General features: G+C 32.8%; 1 protein-coding gene across 5 annotated transcripts in view; it reads right to left on the bottom strand.

The window, feature by feature from the left end:
• LOC149941155 (uncharacterized) overlaps positions 1-16,429 on the bottom strand; it is an 89,120-nt gene that overhangs the window by 64,301 nt on the left and 8,390 nt on the right. The window contains exon 3 of one of the 5 annotated variants that reach the window (XM_090179863.1): positions 14,302-14,529. The exons of the other annotated variants lie outside the window; for them this stretch is intronic. The gene's annotated coding sequence lies outside the window, so the exon portion shown is untranslated. The remainder of the gene's footprint in view (positions 1-14,301; positions 14,530-16,429) is intronic. 5 annotated transcript variants of the gene reach the window in all.

Consider the following 16,429-nt stretch of genomic DNA (forward strand, 5'->3'; position numbering starts at 1 on the left):
GTGGCTGACCAAAACGAAAGTGCGCGAGGGGGCGGAAGGGGGGTCCCGGGGAGAAGGAAATTAGCGGCAATATCCGTTGGACGACTTCCCCTCCCCCCCTTAGGGTCGCGCGGTGGTCCGCGGAGGAGCCCCAGCACACTCCTAGTCATCGGGTTCTCGCTAACCGCCCCCAAATGAAAAGGATCCATCGATCATAGCGATGTCTCTCGCATACGTTCCGAATCGTGTAAAGACTATATAGTCCCCCCCCCCCCCCCCACCACCGGAGAACTGGTCTCTCCTCGCTATATATAGAGAGAGATAAGGTTGAGACTGACGGATCCTCAGCTTCTTACGGTGCTATAAATTTTCTTAGCGCGCTGCTTTTTTTGGGCCTTTTGTACTTTTTGCAATGATGTGGGAGAAATAGGTATATGTCTATCAGAAGGAGATATGTACAAGGATTCTATATAGAATCCTTGATATGTATATCCTTTGGTGGGCCACCGTGCGACCGAACTTTCGTATCGGGGGTCCTTACAACTTTTGGGGGAAACTTTCGTGGTATCTCGGTGCTCTTTTGTTTCCGAAAGAGGAAGATGGCAGTCGTTTAAGCTGCGAGTTAATAAGAGCCACCCTTCGAGGGCTGCTCGTATGGCCAATCTAGAAGTAGATAAAACCCACTACGAGGTATAACATTCTTTAGGGAACTAAATTAGTACCAAGGAGAAAGCGGGAGCGGGTATATTGACAAGCGCCATCTATGTTCCAAAAATTGAACTAATTTCACTATCAATCATAGAAATAGAAATGAGACTAGAAGCAAGATTAAACTGTGGTGAGATGTACGAGTAAGAAGGCTGCCATGAGAGTGGAATTACTAGTATTCTTTGTGGGAGCACGCCATCTATTTAAAAAAAAAATAAAGTTTAATTTTTTTTTAACAGATTAGTAGCGATTCCACTCTCATGGACGCCTTCTAGCTTGCCCGTTTCCCTTGAGATTACCGGATAGCGCGGTGGTTCTACTCTCATTTCTATTTCTATGCTATCAATAGGCCAAAACTATTCGCTCGCTTTGGGACGAAAATAATACACCTTTTACCCCAAACTACCAACTTCTTCCACACAAAAACAGCCAAACTGTATTTTGAAGTTGCTCGCTATTTCCAAAACATTACTCCAAAACTAGCGAATAGTCTTCGCCTATTGAGATTTTGAATTTTTATCTGTGACTCGAAAAGAACGTTCCATTATTTTATACCTTAATGTAAATTACTAAAATTTATTGAAACTAACAAGTGATGGTTAACCTAGCTGATTATTATTATTAATTATATATATTATTATTACAGTGGCGTACCGAGGGTATATGGCACCCGGTTAAAAAGTTTCAAAATGGCGCCCCCTATATAGAATTATTAAAATTGTATTGAACGAAAAATCAGAATTGGACGTTAAAGATAGAAGTGTATTGTCGCCCCCCTACATAATAGCCAGGTTGGCACCCGATTAAATATTAACCCCCTTAACCCGGGTCGGTACGCCTCTGTATTATTATCTTTGAATGATAATGTGCCTTGGGTGATTATTAATTATTATTCATTACTATCTTTCAGAATATATTTGAATGATAAGAAAAACAATTCAACCTGTATTGCGTTATTTTTAATGGAATTTTGAGGTTTTCGTGGAGCGCTATTTGAATTTGTACTTCGGTAGCTTTGGGTAAAGTGGGCGATTGGGTCACTTGTTGTCTAAATAGTCACAACCCGTGTCCATGGAAGCAAGACGAGTACCCTGTAGAAATCGAGGTGGTGGTGGTGTTAGAAATGGGGGGGGGGGCGTGAAAAGAAACGTGAGCGGAGGAAAAGTGAGGAATACAGGGGCTAGGGGGTGTAGAGAAAGCGATGTGGGTGATCAGCGGGGTGGGTAAGGGGGGGGGGTCCTTATTAGTTGCTTTTAGTAGGCGAGTCCCAGGGAGGGCAACGGGGAAGGCTTACGTGATGGTCATACTGATGACCAGCGAATATGGCCAAAGCCAATGCGGGACGCCAGTTCGGCCCCGAAGTATTTTTCGATTCGGAGGTGTTGACCACCCCGTCACCGGTGCCCCGAGCGACCACCTCGTCTCTTAGTCTACCGAACCACCCACAACCCCCTTATTTTCCTTTAATAATAAGAAGGCGAAGTGTTATTTATGAGTCGAGGCGAGTTGATTTGCTTAATCCCGGTCGGTCAGCCGGGGTCGAAACTTTCGGGTCAAAGCCTAAGATAATTGCAAATCCCCCCTTGGAAGCGCCGCTTAATATTTTTTCCCTCTACGCTTCTACTGGGTCTAATTATGGAAACACTCCGTGTAAAGGTCACGGTGATATTAGTCATAGATATGTATTGAAAATAATGTGGTTTTTCATAGTGGTAGAAATATTTAAAACATATAGAAATTTCTAACCCCAAAGCTTAACTCTAAACTTTTTTAATAAAATTTATTACTAAACAAAAATATTTGTTTTTAAATGGCGAAAACCATTTTTGTAAAACATTTTAAGTTTGGAATTCCTACTTTTGCTTTGGTTTTTTTGTGGAAATTTTAACAACTCAGTTAAAAATAGATTATAGAACGGTCTAAAAATAAAATGCTCAAAATCTTCGAAAAATTTATAACACCAGAAGTGTATAATATATAAGTGTTCATCTTCCTATACTGCTTATGTTAATAGCTTGAACGATATTCATCATATAGTTAATTTTTAAATGATTTATGTAATTTTAAAATTTCTACATAGTTAGGAAACTAACTTGTAAGTTTACTTATAAATATTTTCTTTTATTACCATGGTTGACTAAATTTAATAATTATTTAAAACAAAAGATCTGCTACTTCATGGTTATTTTCATTTAAAATCAATTGTAAGACGCGGCTGAAGAAGCACCTCGGTCCGAAAGCTCCCGAGTGATTTTAAATGAAAATAACCATGAAGTAGCAGATCTTTTGTTTTAAATAATTATTAAATTGTAAGTTTACTTTGGGCTGTGGTGCGGTGTCTTAGTGTTGTAAGTCGGGAAATTTTCCGGAAAATGACCGATAACTTTTTTCCGGAAAAGTTTTCCTATTTTTCCGAAAAAAATTAAAAAAGTTTTAATTCCATGATTAGTCTAATATATTGATTGCAAATTTGAATAAAGCGGCATTTTCGCTTCATTTCTTCGAATCTAAAAGTAAAACTAAACCTCTAGACTAGCTTTAAACTGATTAACAATGTAACACTATTATTGTTTTGTAGTACGTTTACTGTTATTAGACATTGTATATCGATAAAAAGTTAAAAAATATAAAAAAAACCCCTTAAAATGTTTCAATTTTTTATTTTTCCGATTTGAGGAAAATTTTCCGCATTTTATTTTTCCGAAAAATTAACAACACTACGGTGTCTACATACGCGGTTTGGCTGGAGATTCGTACCCACTGATGCATCAAGCCCGCAAATGTACTGGTTTCATTTTTTACGGCCTAGATGAAAACTTATCTTATAAGGTATATATAATAAACTTCTGATAACACCCAACTATGTACGCGTTCCAAATTCTCACTTTTAGCACATCACGGCGATAGCTCATTTCACGGCACCAATTTTCGCCCCGTACAGCCTCTCTTCATAATTTTGAAAGCTCGATTATTTATTGGTCAAGCTGCGAAGCGGGGGGGGCTCATTTTTTTGGCGGTTAATATCCGGTCTTTAGCGACCTCCGTTTTCTGAATTCTTAAATAAATGTCACCCCAAAAAATCTATTACCGATAATATACATATAAATATATATAGAAGCCTACGCGCCAGCTTTCCCATTAATACACCTCGATTCTAACGCCTAAAAAAAAGCGCTTTTGTTAGCAGACTGGACAAGTATGATGGAAAAATTAATTTCCATAGTCGCTAACCATTTATAATATATTTTCTAAACTTGTCAATATCTCCGTTTCGAGATCTTACGCGAATAGCGTGTTTGCGTGATTAAGTAAGGTCGATTTGTATCGAAAATTATACAATCGCAACATCAAAATTGGGTTTAATTAAGGTGAAATGCATTTAGGCGAAGACATTTTTCTAAAAATTAGACCGAAATGTCTACTGACGCCTGTAGAAGTGTTCCAACCGCAAATCTTTCGTGCTCAGTGACAAGAACGCTACCAGGTGTTTGGTTACGTTACCTGACAGTCTACGCTAAACTAAAGAGATCGTAGAAAATACACGTATAAACTAGGGAGTAACGTTACTGTAACCGATATACATTAAACTTTCATAATATAGCGGAACCTTCCGTAATTAGAATACGAGATGAGATGAAAATACACTGCGAATTCCAATTTCAACTAAACCGAAAACACCAAGTTTGAGTAAGCATTGAGGGTTAGCTTAATTTTAAATGTTAAAATGTGCTTTTATGAATAATAAATGTTTAGTGGTAGTCAATTTATCGAATTTCGAATCCCAACGGGGTAATTATAAAACAGGAAAATATGTCCAGCTACAAAATTATTTAAAAAAAACTACACGTTGCCTAGCAACCCCCTTAAATTAACAAAGCCTTATCTATAAATTTAGAATGTAGCTATAGAAAAATAAAAAGGAGAAATAAACACGAAAATGCAACTAGCGAAATTAACAAATTAATAATATCGTCGCTCGAAACGCTCATTAAAAAGTTCCCCGCTGCGTTTTCATTCGACAAAATTTTCGCTTAGATCTACGTTGCATGTAGATGGAATGGGAGGGGCCAGCTGTACCCTGTAACAATGTGGCGTTTGCCGAGTATTATTTTAAAAAAGAGAAACGTTCGCTTCCGTTAACGGTCACGAGAAATAGCCCTATTTAATAACCATTCACGCGAAGAATTGAAAACAAGTTCGTCGACTTATACGTGAAGTTGCGCACGAATCACAAAAATTTCATTAGCATATTTTTATAATATAATGGCAAAAGTAAATGAACCGAAGTTATCAGACTGCTATACTCCCCATGTAGGAGGCGTTTTCCTTATGAAGTTAAATTTTGACCTCGAATTTGAAATTTAGTGCGCTCCTAGGCCGAAAAAAAAGTTTTTTTTTAGAAAGCATTTTTTATACATAGAAATAGCTATATCTACAAATCCCAAGTGCAATTTATAGCGTCAAAAGACGGGGATGGAAATTAGCTTTTATTTTACTCGATTTTCTCATCATTTTCATAAGGAAAACGCCCTCCGATTCTGAGCGCTATTTCGATAACTTCGGTTCATTTACTTCTGATAATGGGAAATTTAGATTAATCAATTTATTAATTATTAGGTAATTCACGTATTTCTTATTAAAATAATATCAACGCAAAACCCGAAATAAGCTTTTCGTACAACCATTTTGAAACACTTAAAAAAAAATTCATCGCAGCCTACGATTACATAGTCACCATTATAATATCTACGTCTACAAAGAATCTAAAATAATTGGTGAGGCAAAATAAAAATCCTAAAAATACAGGCGCGTTTTAAATACCCATACTGGAGAATTGGCAACGCGAACTATATAATAGAAATCAATGTTACTCTAGATTAAAAGCTTTGGAACCTAACCTCGGACGTTAGTAAAAAGTTACAGTTTTATTTATAATACCCGAAATTCATTAGAGGCACACACGTATATACACACAACAGCAACAGCGGCGGGTGAAATTTAAGAAGCGAGTCGATAATAAAAACGTTGTTTCGCATTTGCATTTAGATTTAAATTAACTCCCACCGAATACGAAAACAACGATCGAGAAGAGGGAGTAACAAAGGTGCCGGGAGAGTTCAACACGGCGAGAAAATTTCGGAGCTCGCGTGTGTCAATGATAGAGAGATAGATTCGAATCGTGTAAAGGCGAAATTTAGAGAACGAAAGAGTAGAAAACCCTCCCTCTCTCCCACCACACTCGCTAAACGCGTGTAGCTCACTATGTGTACAGTTCAATATTTATCGTGGCTAAACAAAGTTATATTATTTATTATTAGGGGTGTCACTGAAAAGGGGGACCAACCACCCGGAAAAGCGAGAATGTTTTGAGGACAGCTACGAAGGAATGGCATTAAAGAAAGGTACCAGTATACGGTGCGGAATATTTCTAGACATTTTACTTTGTAAAAGGAGAGATAATGATCAATTCGGGGAAAGTTTTCGTATATTTAATTCTACGCGTGACTTACCGCGAAGTATCGATTCGATATAAGCTACTCGAAAATTTACTTTATTTATATTAAAGTATTAAACGGCTTAAATGGCGTTTTAATTATTGCGGTTTGTTTATAAATTTCGTCCGTTTCCGAGAAACGAATAAAGTGGAAAAGTCACGTACGAGTGTGTGACGGTTTAATTTATCTAGTTGACGTGTATTTTTTTTATTTTGTTAACTTGATGATATTTTTCACGAACGCTTCGTTATTGATTGTTATTAATTTTTCGGGTGTAAATAAGTTTTTTAACTAAAAAGTTAATATAGCGGATATGATACGTTACCTATTTAGGATGAAATTGGTGGTTTAAAAGGACCCATTGTGGATAGAAATTTGCTTAAACGGTTTACCTTTCATTTATTTATAAATAAAGTATTCGGTTATAATACTTATAATAAATACTTTTAAAATTGACACTAAGCTATAAAGTAAAATCTGCCCCAGTGTGAAGCAGTGTTCATATACTATCAATAAATACATTAATCTAATACCACTAGAGAAATTACTATTTAGGGAGCTGTTGGCTCGATCTCGTGGCATGCAGGGCTTTCCACCACCCTCCTACGCATTGTAACCCGGCCACCCGAATTAAAGGCTTCAAAAGTCGCTTGACGACTTAGGCCTAAGGTGGTGCCTTGGGTATTAGCCTAGCTGATTATTATTATTATTATTATTATTATTATATTTCAAATTATAACAGACTTAAATATTAAAATTATCATTTTCCATGGTCTTAGTATATACTAGATATTTTGAATTATAATAGAAATAAATATTAAAATTATTATTTTCCATGGTCTTAGTATATACTAGATATTTTGAATTATAATAGAAATAAATATTAAAATTATTATTTTCCATGGTCTCAGTATATACTAGATATTTTGAATTATAATAGAAATAAATATTAAAATTATTATTTTCCATGGTCTTAGTATATACTAGATATTTTGAATTATAATAGAAATAAATATTAAAATTATTATTTTCCATGGTCTTAGTATATACTAGATATTTTGAATTATAATAGAAATAAATATTAAAATTATTATTTTCCATGGTCTTAGTATATACTAGATATTTTGAATTATAATAGAAATAAATATTAAAATTATTATTTTCCATGGTCTTAGTATATACTAGATATTTTGAATTATAATAGAAATAAATATTAAAATTATTATTTTCCATGGTCTTAGTATATACTAGATATTTTGAATTATAATAGAAATAAATATTAAAATTATTATTTTCCATGGTCTTAGTATATACTAGATATTTTGAATTATAATAGAAATAAATATTAAAATTATTATTTTCCATGGTCTTAGTATATACTAGATATTTTGAATTATAATAGAAATAAATATTAAAATTATTATTTTCCATGGTCTTAGTATATACTAGATATTTTGAATTATAATAGAAATAAATATTAAAATTATTATTTTCCATGGTCTTAGTATATACTAGATATTTTGAATTATAATAGAAATAAATATTAAAATTATTATTTTCCATGGTCTTAGTATATACTAGATATTTTGAATTATAATAGAAATAAATATTAAAATTATTATTTTCCATGGTCTTAGTATATACTAGATATTTTGAATTATAATAGAAATAAATATTAAAATTATTATTTTCCATGGTCTTAGTATATACTAGATATTTTAAAATATAACAGACCTAAATATAAAAATTATTATTTTCCATGGTCTTACAAGGAGACTACCCGAGGTGGTTATCACCGATTTTGTTGAAACTCGGGGGTTAAGTAGACCTTATGGTAGTATGAAAATTGCCAAAGGGAATAGTTGCAATGGGATTTTGTTTTCCTATGGCAACCGAAAATGTTTTTGACCTCTCCATTTAAAAAAGCATGGGATTTTCTCGGTTACCCAAATTTTGTAAAACTTTTACCAAAATTGATCAATTTTACCCAAAATAGGTGAAATTTATCTTTTTGGGTAAGTTTTGAAAACGAGAAAATCCCATGCTCTTTTAAATGGAAATTATTTTGTTTTGAGAGATCAAAAACATTTTCGGTTGCCATGGGAAGACTAAAGCCCTTTGCAACTTTTCCCTTTGCCAATATTCATACTACCATAAGGTCTACCTAACCCCCGAGTTTGAACAAAATCGGTGATAACCACCTCGGGTAGTCTCCTTTTTAGTATGAACTAGATATTTTAAATTATAACAGACCTAAATATTAAATTATTATTTTCCTTGGTCTTAGTATATACTAGATATTTTTAATTATAACAGACCTTAAAATATTAAAATTTTTATTTTCCATGCTCTTAGTATGAAATAGATATTTTAAATTTTAACAGACCTAAATACTAAAATTATTATTTAAAAATAGAAGAATTACACAAAGATGATTTTCAATTTAAAAAAATCTAAATATGTCTTTAAAATTATAAAATTACACAGTAGCGTTCGTTTTATCATTTTATAGACAATTTAAAGTATTTTGAAACCATTATTTTGTTGTTTATAACAGGTCTAATTTATTTTATGTTCAGTGTGAACTCAACTCGCGCGGGCGTTGGGAAGAAAGCGTCGAAATATAAATATGCAAGGTTTGCAATTTACTTTAACGACCTATCTCGAAAACTTGGACACTTTAGGTACAGAAAGTGGAGGAACACGCGACATTTCGGGCCTTCCAATTTCTATTTGGCGTTGCACTTTACACCGCCTCGTTTTTGAGTCGGTCTAGTTTTGAACATTTTCTTCTTCAGAGGGGGAGAAGTGCGCGTGGGGGGGGGGGGGAACAAATGTAGCGAAAGAAACGTATTTCATTATAAAAAGTATCATTTAAAATACGCGCCCAAATATAGCGGGGAGTCGGCAAGAAAAAACATTAGCCTTTTGGCAATTACACTTTTCAAGTTTTAATAGGTTTTCCGCTTTGGTTTTTGGAACTGCTTCTAATCGTTTACAATTACACTTTTCAACGGTTCGCGAATTTGCTTCGTTTAGTTTGGTGCCGAAAATATAAGCCTCCCTACTCGATTTAAACCCAACGATTTTTTTCCCTACATAGAAACCAAATGTTTTATTTTATTTTAGAAACGTACATTTTGGTTGGAACTTTAATATACCCATCAGAAATCTAATTTCCGAAAATATTTTGGCTTGAATAAATAGTTTGGTTTTAAAGGTGTTTTCCTACCGATTGCAAAAGTACGTCCATTACCATTGGTCAATTGTCCAAATGTGGTGCAGTTAGTCAAAATGAGATCTCTTGTATACGCATATTATATAGACAATGTAAAAGAGGTAATAGACAGTTCTAGAACCCCCACAATTTTTGAGATCTATAGACGTTAGAATTGAAATAGCTGACGATATTTACCTTAAATAGTTTCTCTTGACGTTTCAAACATATTCTAGGGCAACATTTTTCAGAGATGTAATAATTTAGGAACTTTCAGATGTTTGCAAATTTTCGTGTGTACTAAAACTGATATCTAACGGTGAAGCTTCTCCTAAGATTCCTAAAATGTTGCTTTCTCCACGCGAGCTACCACATCAGCACCAAAAACCATGAAAGCCGTTCTTAAAAAGCTAAAGGTATGGTAGAACCTAAAGATGAAGACTCCTAAAATGTTGCTTTCTCCGCGCGAGTTACCACATCAGCACCAAAAACCATGAAAGCCGTTCTTAAAAAGCTATAGGTATGGTAGAACCTAAAGATGAAGACTCCTAAAATGTTGCTTTCTCCACGCGAGTTACCACATCAGCACCATAAACCACGAAAGCCGTTCTTAAAAAGCTAAAGTTATGGTAGAACCTAAAGATGAAGACTCCTAAAATGTTGCTCTCTCCGCGAGAGTTACCACATCAGCACCAAAAACCATGAAAGCCGTTCTTAAAAAGCTAAAGTTATGGTAGAACCTAAAGATGAAGACTCCTAAAATGTTGCTTTCTCCGCGAGAGTTACCACATCAGCACCAAAAACCATGCAAGCCGTTCTTAAAAAGCTAAAGGTATGGTAGAACAAAAAACTACAACTCTCAATAGTGCTACGAAGCAATTAACTACGAAAATAAGCACGCACTATAGTTTCGTCAATTTCAAAATATCATCAATATTACAGGGCGTGTTAAAAAAACACCGTAGCAAGCTGCAGTAACTAGTGGTCGTAAAAGTACTAAAGTTAAAAGTCTTGTCCTAGAACGTGCTTCGCGAGTGGAAAACATAAACGATGTCGCTGACCTTTACTTTTCTACACCTCTCAATGGCAAATAATATTAAGCTACGGGTCTTAATAGTACTCTAGTCGGCGGCACAGTTAAAAAGCCAAAATAACAGTGTATTTAACGACAGAAGCGATCTTAAACGGGTCTTGATCGCATTACTTATTTTTCGTTTTCCCTATTTCACTCTTTTTATATTTGACCTCTATATTAACTGGCTTTATAAGGCGCCTCCTTCGTGCTCTATCGCAATCAGAACAATCTTTTCTTGTTTGTCATAATACAGATGATCATGAGAGTTGAGAGCTAATCTAATGATGTAATATTACGGCACGAAAATAGCTCTATTACTTCCCACGGCTATTTTCTTCTCGGTAGACCTCGCTTTTTGCCATTACGCAAACACCCGAGGTAAACACGTAGATTTCGTTTTTAGACATTTTGATCTATTTTGTCCTATTTTAGTAAGAGAAATTGTTTATCTGTACAACTATTTCAGCGATGACTTATAACTTATAATTGAATTTATGGATTTTAATTAAAAGATAATTTATTTAGCGTGTTCGAGTAAATAGTAAAAAAATACTTAAAGAGATATTATATAGAAATTATAACACTAAAAATACCGTGACAATTGTCCATTAGAAAAAAAACCGGTTGGAAAGGTCGGCGTTCTTTAGTGGCTATCAGCTTGACCCCTGACTATACGCGTTTAATATTTTCCGAAATAGAAGGGGTTATATAAAAGAGATATATCTAAATAAAAGCCAGCCCTCGATCGTGGCGGGCTCCGCCTCTTGCCATGCAGAATTCGTCGAGACACGCGATCTAAAAGTTCGACGCGGATATATTGTTGGAAATTGTCGATAGACGCAAGCTTGACAAATTTTAAATACGGGGGTACAGGGTGATTCTATGCCTCAACAAAAAAAATTCATTTACAATAATTTTAGTACTAAATTTACAATAATAATAAAAATAATAATACGGGTTTATTGCGCAGGAAATTCAATGTGTATTAATTTATTGAAGCCTGTGTTTTGTGGAATAATATTAAATCAAATTGAAGAAATTACCTTTTTTAAATTTGATAATAATTACATTTAAATTTGTCCAGACGCGCTGTGAAGCTTCTGATTCCCGACTTAGCTTTAATATTAGAAGGGAAAGAGGTTAAAATTTATTTCAACATTTTATTAAAAAAAAGGAATTTTAGAGGCGAATTATAGGAAAATATTGGAAATAAAATAAGAGAATTATAGAAAAATATAGGACACTAAAATAATAAGGTAATTATTGCATATCGGTATACTTTGACTCTAACCACCTAGAATATTGATTATCTTTTTGTACACTGCTTTCTTGCATTATTGGATCACTTAGCGGATTTACAAAGCCCGCAAATTTAAAGATTTGGTTCGAAAGTGGCAACGTTTTCACTAGATGTTCTTTGACACGTACGAAAAAGTTCTTTCATTTTCAAAAGACCGATAATTTATAGGAAAATATAGGAAAATAAAGGAAAATAGATGAAAATGAAGGAAAATAGGTGAAAATAAAGGAAACTATAGGAAGGCATTAACAATTTAGGAAAATATAGGAAATATAGGAAGTCTGGTCACCCTGCTATGGCCTAAAATGGACGAGTTAAATTTTGTACTATTTGTGAACGGTAAAATATTTTCAAGTTCTATTAAGTTTAATTTAAAATAAATATACTTTACTTAACGCAAGTTGCTTCAGCCTTGGATAAATAAACAAATGGAACCGTATTTTAAAATTCGCGAAACTTTATCACCCAACACGTGTCTAGCTAAAGATATTTGATTACGTCGTAAGGTTTACAATTTGGGTCAAAATCTTTCCAATATCGTATACCGTGGCGCTACTATCGACGCTGCTATAAAAGAACCAATCGCGCAATCTAAGTTCGGGTCCCGTAGTTTTTTTGTCGAATCTTCAACAAGTTTATTGCTGAAGAATTCTACGAAGTACTCTTATGAATTTTAGATAGTTAAGTAGACCTAGTAGAGCAATCCGAAAGGACCGACATTCGTACAAATCCCGTACACTTTAGATAATTCGTTTTTATATAAAATTCAGAAATTTCGGTGAAAATCCGTTCAAAAATCACGAAACAAGATGTCACGGACATTTAAGTACCCACAATCCCCCGACGCATTAAATATTTTAAATATTAAATTTAAATTTGAACAAATTTTCAATCATTTTGTATAGACATTTTATCGAAAATTAATTTTTCTAGTTACCTGGTTTTGGAAATAAGGTAGTGAAACGCAAACACGTTAATTACCATTAATTTTTAGACAAATCAATTGGTACGAAATTAAAATAAAATTTAATATAATTTTCAACCAAGTCGGTCTTAAATTAAACAAATATGTAGTTTTATTGTATGTCGAAAATCGCGAAAAACCACTGAGCAACTTATTGTTGGGCTACGACTTCCAAATTTAATTAAGGGGCTACCGAGGGCATGATATTTCAATTTAATACATTATATTATATTATATTATATTAAATTTAATACATCATATTATATTAAATTTATTACATTATATTATATTATATTATATTAAATTTAATACATCATATTATATTAAATTTAATACATTATATTATATTAAATTTAATACATTACATTATATTAAATTTAATACATTACATTATATTATATTAAATTTAATACATTATATTATATTAAATTTAATACATTATATTATATTAAATTTATTACATTATATTATATTAAATTTAATACATTATATTATATTAAATTTAATACATAATATAATGTAATATAATATTATATTATATTATATTTAATACATTATATTATATTAAATTTAATACATAATATAATGTAATATAATATTATATTATATTATATTATATTTAATACATTATATTATATTATATTATATTATATTATATTATATTATATTATATTATATTATATTATATTTAATACATTATATTATATTATATTTAATACATTATATTATATTAAATTTAATACATTATATTAAATTTAATACATTATATTAAATTTAATACATTATATTACATTAAATTTAATACATTATATTATATTAAATTTAATACATTATATTACATTAAATTTAATACATTATATTACATTAAATTTAATACATTATATTATATTAAATTTAATACATTATATTAAATTTAATACATTATATTAAATTTAATACATTATATTACATTAAATTTAATACATTATATTACATTAAATTTAATACATTATATTATATTAAATTTAATACATTATATTAAATTTAATACATTATATTACATTAAATTTAATACATTATATTACATTAAATTTAATACATTATATTATATTAAATTTAATACATTATATTATATGGCAAACGAAGAAGGTGGACTTGTAAGTTTTAAAAGGCCCGTGAGTTCATTAGTGTGTATTGTTTAAGTTCCGCTATAATTTAATATACGGCAAAAGTTTTAAACTATGGAAGGGCGGTCTTACAAAAAGAGGGCGGAGTCAATAAGGCCACGGTCTAAGTCTGTCAAGCACGACTATTATAAAGTTTGACGCATTTTGTTATTTATGTAAAAATGATGCCGGCAAGTACGTAAACACCTCAGCGGCAGCAGAAAGAAGGCACGCCGAGCAAGAGCGGAAGCTCAATCAATCGCGTTTTAATTCGGTTTGGGAACGCGAAACTTTTATCTCGAGTTAACAAAAGACTAACTAAACAATAAAAAGTGCAAACTTCTAGGCGTCTTTCCCTGAGAAATTTAAATGGAGAAAATTGACCAAATTATTCAGTTATATTCGAAATCATTTTTACCTGAGATTGAAAAGCTTCGAAGTAAGAGGGTCGTCTAGCCTTCGACTGTATTAACAAGTAAGGTTATTTCTTAGTCGTCTTTTCCCACGTATTTATCAATTCATCGCGTGATTAGCGGGACGAACGACTTTTAGTACTAGTGCCTCGCGATAGATGGCGCCAGGCTCCCCGCGGAAATCGAAAATGAACACGGTTTTCGGTCTATCGCCGTTTCCTCGTAGAAAATTTCTGTTTAGGATCGAAATTCAATATTAATTTTCACTAATTTTAATGCAAATTAAGGAAATTAATAATAAGCAAATAAATGTTTAACTCTAAAGTCTAAAGAAAATAAGTTAACCACTTTTAATATAAAACACGTGTGTAACAAACCTATTATACTTAATTCCTTGAAAAAATAAAGCTTTTAAAAATAATGGGAAAAATGAAAGGCTGGCCGTGGAGGAAGGCGGGGGAGGGGGGCAATAATTCCACTTTGGATCTCGTAACACACATAACTGTAATGGGCTGGACGTATAAGTTCGTAATAGGCCTGAAAAGCCAGACATCGCGTAGCCATAAAAATTGGCTTCACATCGACAAAGAGGGCAGATACAATATAAAAAATTATATATATAAAAAGACGAAAAACACACACACACAGAACGGATAAGGGAGTTTTGGAGTCCCCTAAGAGTCTCGGTGTGAAAAAAAATATTCTCTATATTAGAGAGTTCTTCAATTTGCTTGACAGCGTATAGTAAAGCCATACATTTTAATGATGTTATGATGACAAAAGAAAACAATATTAGTCTAGTTTGGACTTATATATTTTTTATATTTATTTCCCCCTACCCTGGATAGATGACGCTGACTATCCTATTAAAAACAGACGTTTTTAGTAAATTAACGAAACACACAGCCGCAGAAAATTGTATTTTTTTTTTGTCTCTGGCGGGTGTATCTCTATGGGACTCAAACGCGTACCTTAACGTTGCGTATTTAGTTAGCTTACACCGGAATTTACCGAGTTCTATTATCTTCCCTGGCTTTTTGGGAGCTATCACGTGACCCTCGACTTAATTATGGAAAAGATGGTGAAATGTATAACCGTATAGGTAGCTCTAATTAAAATTAGTTATTAAGGAGCTTTTGTACTAGTCTAGCAAATAGGCATAAACACGGAATAATATTAATGAGTTATAACGAAATATTATTTGTTTATTCTAATTTGTGGACTTATTTTTTCTCCGGGATATTGATAAACTATCTTGGCGAGACTTTGCGCCTTAATGAACGAATGATACGAGAAAAGCAAATTTTTTACACAATAAAGCCGATAATCACCTGAATTAAAGGCTTTAAAAGTCACTCGATGACTTAGGCCTAAGGTGGTGCCTTGGGTATTAGCCTAGCTGATTAAAGCCGATAATGTTAAATATTATTCATCGCATTCAATAATATTCGTTTACATTTATTTTAAAAATTACACGTTGATACGACATTTTTCAGTTTGTTTAAACATAAAACACAATATAAATAATATATATTAAAAAAAGAATTTAAATTAGTAGTTTTTGGAATAATTGGAACGCAAGTTTTTTTTACTTCCATTGTTTACGAATAATTATTTTACTGATATATTTCAAATAGTCAATTGTAAAGGTTTCAACAATGAAGCTTTTTTCCGAAAGAGTACTTTGTAATCTACAAACTATTTCATTCTATATTCGTTCGTCAGTAAATAGATGCAGGTGGATCTTTACTTTATTTAACGCGAAAGGCAGCGATAAAGAGTGACGTTGAAACTGACTTTTCGGATGTCAGTTCGCCGAAATTTACTCGTCAAGGCGGGGATTATGTCGGTACATTCCCTTAAAATTTCCCCCAAATTTTAGTTTACATTTAATCCCACGACCGGTTCAATTTTCTACCCGAACCCGCGACCTTGGGACGTCAGAAATCGTACGGTGCCTAGCCTCGACTCTTTAATTGTCATCGTTCGAAATTTCGAACCGAGCGTGAAGAAAGGGGTACGCTTTCTTGACATAATACGGAAATTTCAGGTGTACCGCGATTTGAAAAGGGTCGAAATCGGCTTACATTTTACCGTCCCGAGCCGAAATTTCCAAATCGTTCAGTCCCGTTT

The sequence above is a fragment of the Leiobunum rupestre genome, chromosome 6 (genome assembly GCF_980474605.1).
Source record: "Leiobunum rupestre chromosome 6, qqLeiRupe1.1.hap1, whole genome shotgun sequence".
In the NCBI taxonomy this organism is placed as follows: domain Eukaryota; kingdom Metazoa; phylum Arthropoda; class Arachnida; order Opiliones; family Sclerosomatidae; genus Leiobunum; species Leiobunum rupestre.